The sequence below is a fragment of the Macadamia integrifolia genome, unplaced genomic scaffold (genome assembly GCF_013358625.1).
Source record: "Macadamia integrifolia cultivar HAES 741 unplaced genomic scaffold, SCU_Mint_v3 scaffold39, whole genome shotgun sequence".
Classification (NCBI taxonomy): Eukaryota; Viridiplantae; Streptophyta; class Magnoliopsida; order Proteales; family Proteaceae; genus Macadamia; species Macadamia integrifolia.
In genome coordinates this window covers 99,829-112,790 of record NW_024869937.1, presented here as the reverse complement: position 1 = coordinate 112,790, position 12,962 = coordinate 99,829, and positions in this window count along the sequence as shown.

The window sequence follows — 12,962 nt, the reverse complement described above, 5'->3', positions numbered from 1 at the left end:
TTTAGTGTATATAGTAGTTTAAATTCAGTCAATGTATATATGTGTGATAACTTAGCCATGCATGTGGAATAATAATAATTGTGGAAAATGTTCATTCTCAAGCATCTAGTAGGAAGACCGATTGAACCGGGCAGATTGGGTGCCAACACCTTCCCAACTCTATAACCTGACGTTTACCAAATCTCTAGACTAGACCAACTTTCAGGCCCTTTGCTCCAAAATTGGGCCCACCTCCGGGTCCTAGGCCCATATCCTAGGTGGTGACTCCAAACCCTTTTGTATGATCCCGATCCCCGTATTGGATCATAATCAAATCCCTAACTCGAATGGAAAATTTTACACTCTTATGAAATAGGTCACCACGTATCTCCGAGCAGCATTACAACGGTGCAAGGCCCGTAAGTAAAGCACACACGACACACCCCTCCCTCGTTAAAAATAGAAAGAGAGGAAAGATGATGAAATCGACGCCAAAAGCCCCCTTTTCACAAAGAGGGCGGAGGCATTCTCCGGCCGCTACCCTCACAGATTCACATCCTTTACAGATGAAGGAAAGGCATGGGAATTCTTACTTGACTTAGCTGACAAAATCCATGAGTGGGAATCAACCCAAGAAAGTGAAAGAAGGGAAAGGATATTTTATGTATGGGATAGTAGTCAAGGAAGCCCACTTGGATAGCCTAATCAAAAGGATTGAGGCTATTATTCTTAGAGAGCCATCATCAATCAATATGGTTAAGATATGTGCTTGGTGCCAGTCCCCTGGACATGTTATAGAAGAATGCCCTTGTTACACCTGTGCCCTAACCCAGTCTAATTTGAACTATTATGATAAGTCTCGGACAGGAATTTGAAAGTACCACCAGGTTTTGGCTCACAACTACCCATTGTAGAAGGGGAGAGATGACCCCATATGCTCGTGTATTGCTTTCCAATCCAACTAGAGGGGATTCAGACCTTCTGATCCCAGACGGTAAGTGAACCGACACCCCACACTTGAATCACGGCATGCACCAAACTTTCGAAAGACCATGAGCATGGCCTAGGGCAACCTCTTGTCCAAGACCAACTGGTGGATCAAAAATAGTCAAGACAGTTTGACCATCGAAAATATGCTAGCAGAAGCACCTGGGCTTGAATCCCGTGGGCTGAATCCGATGGCCACCTATGCTGCTGAACTAGTTTCGATGCCCATGGACCCCACCTCCCACATCGGGAACCACCCTGGATGAACACACACACCCTCCCATACTTTCTCTATGACTTGTGTTTCTTGTGAGTCCAAGGAGATGGGCCCGTGTGTCCCGAAGGTTAGATTAATCTACTTGGATCGGACTAGGACCAACCAAACAGGCCCTAAGGACCTCACTTACTATATAAGTGGAAATGAGGAATCATGTCCTCATTTCTCACTTGTACAATTCATGGGAGAGGGAAGGAAGAGAAGAGAAAGGAAGAAGAAGGGAAAGAAGGAGTTTGGAGCTCATCTTAGTTCCCGACTGTTGCATCGTTGCTGAAATCCTTGTCAGAGGTAGGTTCCACTTCTCCTACTACATTCTCTCTCTTTATTTTGACCTAGGATAGTTGTACAAGAGGTGATCATTGACCCTGGCACCTCCCGGAGATCAGGGAATAATCATTTCACCTCCCCAGTGTGATTTTCGAGCTCAAATCAAGTCCGGTGAACTCCGGACCAAAGGACCATCTAGGGTTTTGATCATTCGATCGATGAATCTCCCAAATGGTCTGATGGAATTGGGATTTATTTAGCTTAAAATGATGTTAGGAACACCCCCTACAAACTTCATAGAACAAATCTCAACGATCAGACCCGAGCTAGAAATCCCCAATTGACATAGGCACCTTTTGTGTTTCCACCGGAAATAGCCACCGAAAACTCCTGGGGCTGAATTTTATGGGTTATTTCCAGTGAACAAGAGGCTCTTCTGAGCTCTCTGTTTGCTCCACCAGATTCACATCTGATGAATCTAGTGGATTTTTACTATGTTTTCGGTGACTGAATCCGGTGACACTCTGGACTGTTAAGATTTGACAGTACATCTACCCTTTAGGGTAACCCTGTGGGCCCTTTTCGATGTTCATGACACATATCGACGTTCAATTACCTTTGTGCCTAGGATAGAGACATGCATGTACCTCGAGGCCGGTAGTGAATTGACCAATTGGTCCACAAACTTGGAACATAATTTGATAGACACTATTAAGGTGAGGGATGATTGACTTTTATTTTGGGAATGTTTAAATATTATAGAACTACTCACATGTGTAGGTTTTTCACATGATTATTTAAATATGATGATGATGTTCTATAACATGTAACATTTAGATGGAAATGATATGAGATGTATGTTGTGAGACGAAATTTGGTGTGGCCGAGATGGTACCGGTACCATGATTGTCGTATGTTTGTTGCATCCATGCATTGATTATGTGCATTAGAATTATTTATAGTCGTGGATTACACTTTATGGCTGATTTGTTCTCAGTATCGTGTACTCCAGGACTGCATTTGGAAATGGATACGTTTCGTGGCCGATGGGAATTCCGGTGTTGAGTAGTCCATACTGTGAGGGTAGCGGCTGAAAATAGACTAGTGCGTCATCGATTCTATCCTCTCTCCTCTCTCTTTCATCTCTTTTTTATGTGAGGGGAGGGGTGAGTGTCGTTGTGTATGCTTACCCTGCAGGCCCCGCACCGTCATATCATCGCTCGGTGAGACGTGGAGGCGTACCCACTCCCCCCAAGCAGAGTTGTAGATGTGGTCTTTGGTTCCCTTCAATTTTGACCCAAGACACCACGTTGCAACTTCACTGTCGAATGACGAGTCGGCTAGCCTATCCACAGCTCTCCCACCACGTGTATGCTTGCACGACCCCATCAAAGAATCTTTGTTGCAAAAAGCGAAAACACAGAAGAGAGAGAAGAGTGTGCGGTATACACATGGCGCAAGGGGAATGAAGTGAAAAGGACCATAGGGGGGGTCCCTATTTATAGAGGGCACCATTCTCCTTCACTGAGCCATAGGGAATCCCACGGGTCCATGAGGTGACTCACGAGCCCGTGAGATATCCTCACAGGGCCATAGTTTTTTTTTTTTTTTAATTATGTGACTATGAAAAATAGGAAAATATGAAATAAAAAACCCATGGACCCATAAGGATTCTCTCAGACTCGTGAGATACCCTTACGGGACTGTAAGGCCCAAAAAAAAATTTCCTAGCGAGTCAGCTTTGATAATAAAAAAATAATATATATATATATTTTTTTTTTATTTATATATATACATATATATATATAAATAAATAATAAAAAAAAAAATAAAACCAAAATTTGTGCGCTCACCTGAGTGTCAGACATTCAAAATCCTCTTCAGAATCACAAAGTTTTGTTTAGCCATTGGCAACCATAATGCATAGTATAACCGAAGATATTGTCTAACCCTTGGTCTCCCATTTATTTACAGTGAGATAACAACGGTCAGCCCTTTGTTTGACCCTTAGTCTCCCGCTTATTTATAGCAAGACACCAATGGGCAGCCCTTTGTCTGACCCTTGGTATCCGGCTTAGTTATAGCAGGACACCAACGGGCAGCCCTTTGTCTGACCATTGGTCTCCCACTTATTTACAGTAGGACGCCAACAAGCAGCCCTTTGTCTAACCTTTGGTCCCGCTTATTTACAGTGGGACACCAACGAGTTTTGTCTAACCCTTGGTTTCTAGCTTATTTACAGTGGGACACCAACGGACAGCCCATTGTTTGACCCTGGCCTCTGGCTTCGTATAGTAGGATGATCCCCTCAAGACCATTTGCATGTTGAATTGTTGCATGCTAATACCTTAGCAAGAACTAAACAAGGATGGCCGTACAATGGCACAGGTAAGTTTTTGACTCCTCAATTTAAAATTTCTAGATTAGGATCATATTAATTTCTTGTTTGATCAATGATTTAACTGATTTGCGAAGTTTACCAATGGATTATCAACCTGTTTATGCATTTGCACCTCTGCTATCATTAAGCATGATGGTAGAAGTACATGCTCATGGTGACAAAATTTGGGAAGATCTTTTCTTTGTTCGGCCTTAGCACAGGCCTCAGACAAAGAGGAGCATTATGTAGACATCTAATTTTGTCATCCACCCAGGCAGTGATGACATACAGGGAATGACCAAGGTTGTGCTTTACACCGGAAGGGAATCTAGGCCTTTGGTGATGATCTATGTAATGGCAGTAAATCAAGAATCAACCCTCAACCCTAATCCCATCTGAAACTCAGAAGTGATCCGAATCAGCTTAAAACCCTAATATAGCCTGAAACCCTAATCTGTCCTCGGGCCAATTTTGGACCCGATCTTGTGGCACCCAATCTTAGCATGTTATATATTGACAAATTGATTCTAAGTGTTCTCCGATGGTGTGGGAAACGAAATGAATAAAGGTTGTCGAAAAAACCCCAACTAGTAAAAGGGCAAAAGTCCCATCTTTTTTATTTCAAATTTCTTTTTGAGTGAATAAGGAACTCAAAACCCACATCATTGGATAGTGTTCAAAAGTATGATTCCAACGATATATCGTACGCAAAAATCGGACCACTGGATCCCCCGAAATCTATTCTGGAAGTCAAAACAGGGATCGATGGACCCGATTTGACCCGATTTTTTCCCGGACCCTTTTTTTGCCAGACCTGCAGGGAACCCATATGGGCTCGTATGGGTCTAGAAAATCCCATATAGGTCCATAGGTCCCCCATGGACCCGCAAGGCTTTTGCTAGAAAAGGAAAGAAAAAAAATGACAAAAAGAATAAAAAAATTGGTTTTCTTAAATAAAAATTACTTGTTTTGGAAGGTCTTAGGATGGGTCTGTCAATGAAAAAGGAAGTAATTGTGCATTTAAAACATGAAAAAATTGACTTTTGGAAAAAAAATATTGGCAGGCCCGTGGGGCCATCCACGTAGGCCTGTAGAATATTTTTGGAGGCCCATAGGAGGTAGGGGTTGACACTAATAAATAGTATCTTCATCTCCCACATTAAACACAAGGAGGTACGACGGAGAAGGAAAGAATAGAAAAGAAAAGAGAGAAAAAAGAGAGAAGAGAGATGGAAGTAAGGGAAAAGTGGGAGAAGGAATTTCTCCACCTCCCACCCTCAAGAAGTGCACCAGAGCTTAGGAAGTTGTTAAAGGCCTAGATTCCCAAAAGGAGAGGAGTAGGTAGCTGAAGTCAATCCCGTCTAAGCTAGGGGTCCACACCAGACCCTAGGAGCATCAGCCGAGGTCCATCCCCCTCTTGACCTGGAATAGGGGTCAAGGTCTATATTTTCTAACAAAGTAATCATAATGTAGATCTTACATTTAAATGACACGTGTATGATATTGTATGTTAGTTATAGAAAGGGGAATATTCGAAAACCAGCATTTAATAGGAAAACCAATTCGACTGGTTAAAGTGGTTGCCTAACACCTTCTCAGCTTCATAACTTGACACTTACTAAATGGAGTCAATCTCGGGTCCATCTTGACTAATCGGGCTCACATCCCGAGTCCCAGGCCCTAACCCTAGGTGGCAACTCCAAATGTTTATTTTGGTCCTTAGAATATACCCGAGGAGGATAGCCCCACGAAATAGGCCCCCGACGTGTCTTCGAGCGGCGGCGCGGCAGCCCGCGAGAGCAAGGCTCCATCGGATGATGACCACCCCCTCCACACTATGCAGGAGGCACCAAAATCATCTCCGATTTCATCCTTTGAGGCACACCGTGTTCCTACACACTAGCCCTTCCAAACCTTGCTCTGATACTACTTGATGCAAAAATAAATCCTTCCACATATGTATGCAAGTTAACGGAGATCCACAACAATAACCAAAATAATAACAATGAAACAAATCATCCTGAACCACAAAAGCACACACTAATTTTAATGTGGCATGCCCTTCCAAATCAAAGAGGAAAAACCATAGAACCTCATCCAAGTAAAACTTTTATTGTGATAAAAAATGAGGTTACAATATCTCCTCCCTAAACCATATAGGTGCTACAAAAATATCAAGAGAATAATCCCCTATTGAATTACAAAACAACTCACCAAACAAAAGTGGATTCACAAAATAACAATACTCTCACCTCCAAACCCGTCATGAAAAAATACGAAAAAGACAAAGTAACTTCCCATCTTCCCTAGATGGAGAGAATTTTGTCAAGCCGTAACCCAGTATGGAAAATGCAAGAGACAACACCTTGTCTTTCTTCTTTCCCCTTCTATTTTACCCAAAGGAAAGATGAAGATGAGATCTCAAATAACTTTTCATCTCACGGATTCAAAACCAGAACCGGAAACAGGTCATAATCATATACGGAATTCGAAGTCGTCTTCGCACATACTATTAATCTCCTCAAAGAGAAAAGTGGAAGCTGCATGAAGAGAATTGTATATCTCACTAATCCAACTTAAGAATCTTGAATATGGAAAGTGACGAAAGAGATGGGTTCTCCCTCACTGCTCACCTTTTAATGTCTTATCATCTTGAATGATGATACGGTGGGTCCCTCCTTGTGTTTGTGAGGAGGGCATAATGTAATAGGGTGTCTATAAAAGGGGTTTGAGTTATAGCTAAAAGGACTCAAGTCCTTCACACAAGAAAGTGAATTTTTACAAGACGAAGAGCTTCTTGGAAACATCATATTTAAATAAAAAAATAAAAAAAAATGGCGAATTGATGATCTTGTGAAGATAGAGATGCGCTTAAAAGATGCAGTTCCAGACTTGAAAGAAAGAAGTGATTTGCTGGAAAAGGTGGTGGGCTTGGAGAAAACTTACGGATGTAAGTAGAGTTCCTTGGCTGTTGGCATAGGTACACAATCCAATGGACTATGATTGTGTAACAACCTTGGCTGTAGTTTTATTAAGGTTATGTTTGGTAGCCAAAAGAAGAGAAGAAAAGAAAAGAAAAGAAAAAAGAAGAAAATAAATAAAATGGTGAGAAAGAAAAAAATATGTATGTTTGGTTATGATATAGCCAAATTGACCTCTCGGTGGGGGAAATGACACGTGTCGCCTCTGAGACACGTGTCCTCCGCCAGACGAAGGTTCCAAGAAATCACTCACGCTCAAGCAAGCTCAATCACTGAGGCACGCTCACAAAATCACGCAGGATCACGTCGTCTGCATGAAGGGAATATTCCCCCCCAGAAGGATGGACGTATTCGAGTGGGACTCTAAGAGGGAAGAAGGTGGACCCGAGAAGGACGCTGGGAAGAAAAGGGAAAACCCTAAACCCTATGAGCTATATAAGGGGAACCGAGAAGCAGGAAGAAGGTAAGCTCTGATACCCTCACCATTACTCCCTTATTGAACTGTGCGGCCGACCCTGACTTGAGCGTCGGAGGACTAACCCCGGACAAAGCTCCGGGCCTCCGTCGTCTGTGTTTGTGTAGGTTCGACTAGCGGGGTTTTTTGGCAACAACAGATTGGCGCCGTCCGTGGGAACGACGGTAATGGTGGGGAGAACCTACAACCGAAAGAGGACAAGAGCGACGTCCAACATAGACATGGGGGAAGAATCTTCAGGGGAGCTTCCTCCCTCGGCGGAGATAGGACGAGAAAGGGGCCATGACGACCGGGAAGTGTCCGTCAAATACCAGCGTTCGGCTGGATATTCAATACGTGAAGGCAGTGACCATCAGCCTCCTGCAGCCCAGGAGTACGTGATGAGGCAGCAGTTCGAAGACCTCCAGGACAAATATAACCGGATGGCCGAGACTATGAGGGAGGTCTCCAAACCTGTCTCCTATACGACCGGCGGAGCACCCCCAGGTCCCCACGTCCAGTTTGGGAGAGCTCGAGATGAAGATCGAAGCAGTACGGGATCGACAAGGGCTGGTCGTGACCCTCGAAGCCGAGCAAGGGAGAGTCCCGCGCCCTGAGGTAGGACGCGACGCGCCGCCAGAGACCCACATAGGGATCCGCACCAAGGAGACAGACAGAGGTCCGAGGACTCGGAATTAAAGAGGATGATCCTAGACCTGAAGGACGAGATCCGAAAGGTGGTAGAAAACCAGACGGAAAATCGCGAACCCGACCTCACCAATGACACGGCCTTAGCTGACGAGGTCATGAGGGACCCGCTCCTGGTCGGTTTTCGTCTGCCCAAGTATGACACTTATGACGGGTCAGGGGACCCCGTCGATCACCTGGAAGGCTTTAAGGTCACCATGCAATTCCATCGGGTCTCGGAAAATATCATGTGTCATGCCCTTCCATTGACGTTCAGGGGAGCGGCGAGGCTGTGGTACAACCGACTGCCGACGAAGTCGATCCACAGCTTCAGCGACCTGAGTTACTTCTTCATGAAGGGATTCTCTAGTAGCCAGCCCCTCCAGAAGACTACGTTGAACCTAACCAACGTCAAACAGCAAGAAGGGGAATCGCTGCAGAACTACATGAAGCAATTCCAACAAGAAAATATCACAATCAGGGGCCTAGACCCAAAGGAGGAGTTCACGGCCCTGCTAGGAGGCGTCAAGGACAAGGAGTTGAAGAGGTCCCTGGCGAAGCATACACCTAGGGACCTGACCGAGCTGAGGGCACGATGCGATAAGTACATCCAGATGGAAGAAACCCTCCAGGGCGATGAAGAAGCCGAAAGGAAGGCGGCGAGGAAGAGGCCCTCAAGGGTTGATGATAAACCCATCGAAGAAGGAAAAAGACGAAAGTCCGAGCGCAGTCGGGCCCCCAGTCCACCAAGGAAGTTTGAGAAGTACGCACCCCTGAACCGAAGGCGAACAGAGGTGTTAATGCAGATAAAAGATTCCCCAGATGCCAGAGCCATGAAGTGGCCGGGAAAGATGGGGCGACACCCCGAGAGACGCAATGTGGACAGATATTGCCACTTCCACAGAGACCATGGCCATGATACCGAGGACTGTTGGCATCTCAAGGGGGAGATAGAAGGAATGATCAAAAGGGGATACCTAGGCAGATTTGTAGACTGGGAGAAGGAGGTGGCCCCAGATGGTAACGGCCAAAGGGATAACCGTTGGAGAGATGACGGAGGTCGTTATGAGAGAAGGGGGCTTGCCCGCAGAGGCAATCAAGAACAGCGAAGGAACCAGACACCTGACGAAGCTGACCGTCGCCCTCAAGAGGAGAATAAGAGCCCGACTAGAGTTATAGTGACCATCTGTGGAGGCCCCGCCGCTGGAGAGAGTTCGGTCTCTGCCAGGAAGGCGAAGGCCTACGCGAGGAGTGTACATATGGCAGAATGGCCGAACAAGAAGGCGAAGATGGGGACGGTTATCTCCTTCTCAGATGATGATCTGGAAGGGGTACAAACCCCGCATGACGATGCCTTGGTTATCACCATGACCATAGCGGATTGCAAAGTGAAGAGGATCTTAGTGGATAACGGCAGTTCAGTTGATATCCTGTTCCTCGAAGCTTTCCGGAAGATGGGCCTCGACGAGGGAAAATTAAAGAAGGTCGAACACCCGCTGTAGGGATTCTCCGGCGTCCCGATGAAGGTGGAAGGGTCGATTGAGTTACCGGTTAGAGCTGGCACCGGAGATCGCCTGGCGACGGTCATGATCAACTTCCTGGTGGTGAGCATTACATCGGCGTACAATGTCATACTAGGAAGGGTCGGGTTGAACCTGTTAAAGGCCGTCATCTCCACTCCCCATCTCAAAATGAAGTTCCCTACCAAGAATGGAGTCGGGGAGTGTCGGGGCGATCAGGAGACATCCCGGAGGTGTTACGCCACTACTCTATGGAGAAAAGAAAAGGCGGGCGAGGTGCTCCCGATAGAGGATCTACGTGATGATGCCAGTTATCAACGGGGGGAGCCGACCGAAGATTTGGTGCAAGTTGAAGCTGAAGAAGGGGATGACACCCGGCAATTCCAGATTGGGGCTCCATGCCAAGGTTGCAGCGAGAAAGACTCGTCTCATTCCTATGAAACAACGCTGACGTATTCGCCTGGTCGGCATCGGACATGTCCGGGATAGATCGAGAGGTGATAGAACATCATCTGAATGTTTGCCCAATGAAGAAGCCGGTGCAGCAGAAGAAGAGGACGTTTGCCCCCGAAAGACAGAAGAAGATAGACGAGGAAGTGGAAAAGTTACTGAAGGCCCAGTTCATCCGCGAGATCCAATACCCGGAGTGGATATCTAACGTGGTAATGGTCCCGAAGGCAAACGGGAAGTGGAGGATCTGCATCGACTTCACCAACCTGAATAAGGCCTGCCCGAAGGACGTATACCCCCTGCCAAAGATAGACCTCCTCATCGACGCCACGGCGAGATACGAGGCGCTGAGTTTCATGGATGCATACTCGGGGTACAACCAAATTAAAATGTCCGAGGCCGATGTCCCGAAAACATCCTTCATAACCGAGGGTGGGCTGTACTGCTATGAGGTTATGCCTTTCGAACTAAAGAACGCAGGGACCACCTATCAAAGGTTGGTGAATAAAATTTTCAAAGGGATGATCGGAAAAACCATGGAAGTATATGTGGACGACATGCTCGTGAAAAGCCTGAAGGCGGAAAGACACATCCAAGACTTGGAAGAGGCGTTCCAGGTGCTGCGACGGTACGGCATGAAGCTGAACCCGACAAAATGTGCCTTCGGAGTAGCCTTGGGAAAGTTCCTCGGCTTCATCATCTCGGAGAGAGGAATTGAAGCCAACCCAGTCAAAATACAAGCCATTCGGGACATGAGGTCACCCCAGAACGTGAAGCAAGTCCAGGAGCTGACGGGTCGGGTCGCCGCCCTCGGAAGATTCATGTCTCGGTCTGCAGATAGATGCCTCCCCTTCTTCAAAGCGCTGAAAGGGACCAAAAAGTTCGAGTGGACGGAGGAGTGCGAAAAGTATTTCGAACAATTGAAGGAATACTTGACCACACCCCCGCTGCTGACAAAGCCGAACACTGGGGATGCCTTGCAGCTGTACCTTGCTGTATCGGCAGTTGCCGTAAGCGCCGTACTGACGAAAGAGGAAGGAAGGCAACAACGGCCAATATACTATGTCAGCCGAACCCTTCTAGATGCCGAGACAAGATACCGAAAGGCAGAGAAAGTGGCGTACGCCCTCGTGACGGCGGTAAGAAAGCTGAGGCCATATTTTTAGTCACATACGGTATGCGTACTCACCGACCAGCCCCTGAAGAAGATACTGCAGCGACCAGATATGTCTGGTCACCTGGTAAATTGGGCCATAGAGTTGGGAGAGTTTGACATCTAGTACAAGCCGAGAACCGCAATTAAAGCACAGGTCCTCGCAGACTTCATAGCGGAGATGACGATCCTCGATGACCCGTAGGAATCTGTCGAGGAACGAGGAGATGAGGCTTGGACACTGTACGTGGATGGGGCTTCCAACAGCGATGGAAGCGGCGCAGGAATCGTGTTGGTAAGCCCCGAGGGTTTCAAAGTAGAATACGCCCTACGGTTCGACTTCGACGCCTCCAACAACGAAGCGGAATACGAAGCGATAATAGCCGGAATTAATCTGGCTCGGGCTTTGATGGTGAAGGAACTAGTAGTACATAGCGACTCCCAACTCGTGGTGCGGCAAGTGAATGGTGAATACTAGGCCAAAGAGCAGAGGATGGCCGAATACTTGAACACTGTGCGAGACAGGTCAGCGGCTTTCAAGGAATTTGAGGTAAAGTAGGTGTTGCGAGAAGAGAATGCTAGCGCAGACGCACTATCACAGCTGGCTACTTCTGACTTCGCAGAACTTGGACGAGCGGTGTATTTCGAAGTACTACCACAGCCAAGCATCGAAAAACCCCACGAGGTATTACCCGTAGGTGAAAACGGCCAAAGCTGGATGGACGCCATAACAGAATACCTCAAGGAGGGAAAGCTCCCAGAGAATAGGGACGAAGCAAGAAAAGTAAGAATGAGGTCAGCGTGCTTCTTCCTGAAGGACGACACGCTATACAAGATAGGGTTCACCTCGCCATACCTCAAGTGCCTGGATTCTTCCGACGGCGAGTACGCGCTCCGGGAAGTGCATGAAGGGATATGTGGCCAACACCTTGGAGCCCGGGCCCTGGCGCATAAAGTACTAAGGCAGGGCCTGTACTGGCCGACAATAAGGAAGGATGCAGAATCACTGGTCAGGAAATGTGTCAAGTGCCAGATGTTCGCCCCCGTGCCTAGGCTACATTCTACTGAGCTCTCATCCTTATCTAGCCCAGTACCATTCGCCATGTGGGGGATGGACATCCTAGGCCCGTTCCCCTTGGCCACGAGACAAAGGAAGTTTACCGTGGTGGCAGTCGACTACTTCACGAAGTGGGCGGAAGTCGAAGCCCTAGCGACGATAACCGAAAAGAACATAAGGGACTTCTTCCAAAGGGCGGTAGTATACAGATTTGGAATCCCCCAGGTTGTGGTAACGGACAATGGAACTCAGTTTGCCAATCCAACCTTCAACGCGTTCTGTGAGGCCCTCGGCATCAACCACAGGAAAACCTCCGTCGGGTATCCATCGACCAACGGGAAAATAGAAGTAACCAACCGTACGCTACTCCAAGGGATAAAAAAGAGGCTAGATGATGCCAAAGGACTATGGGCAGACGAGTTGTACCACATTCTCTGGGCTTACCGCACTACTGAGAGGTTAGCTACCGGAGAAACACCCTTCATGTTAACATACGGCACTGAAGCTGTACTCCCAGTAGAGATAGGGGCCATTACCCATCAGATTTGGTACTACAACGAAGACGAAAATGACGGAGGGCTCCGGGCGAATCTAGACCTCTTGGCAGAAACCAGAGAAGCTTCACAAGAAAGGATCGCCGCCTACCAGCAGAGGGTCACGAGGCACTACAACACCAAAGTTTGGAAGAACAAGTTCAGGCAGGGCGACCTTGTCCTGAGAAGGGCGGAAGTGTCGGACCCAAGACATCAATGGAAGCTAGATCCAAATTG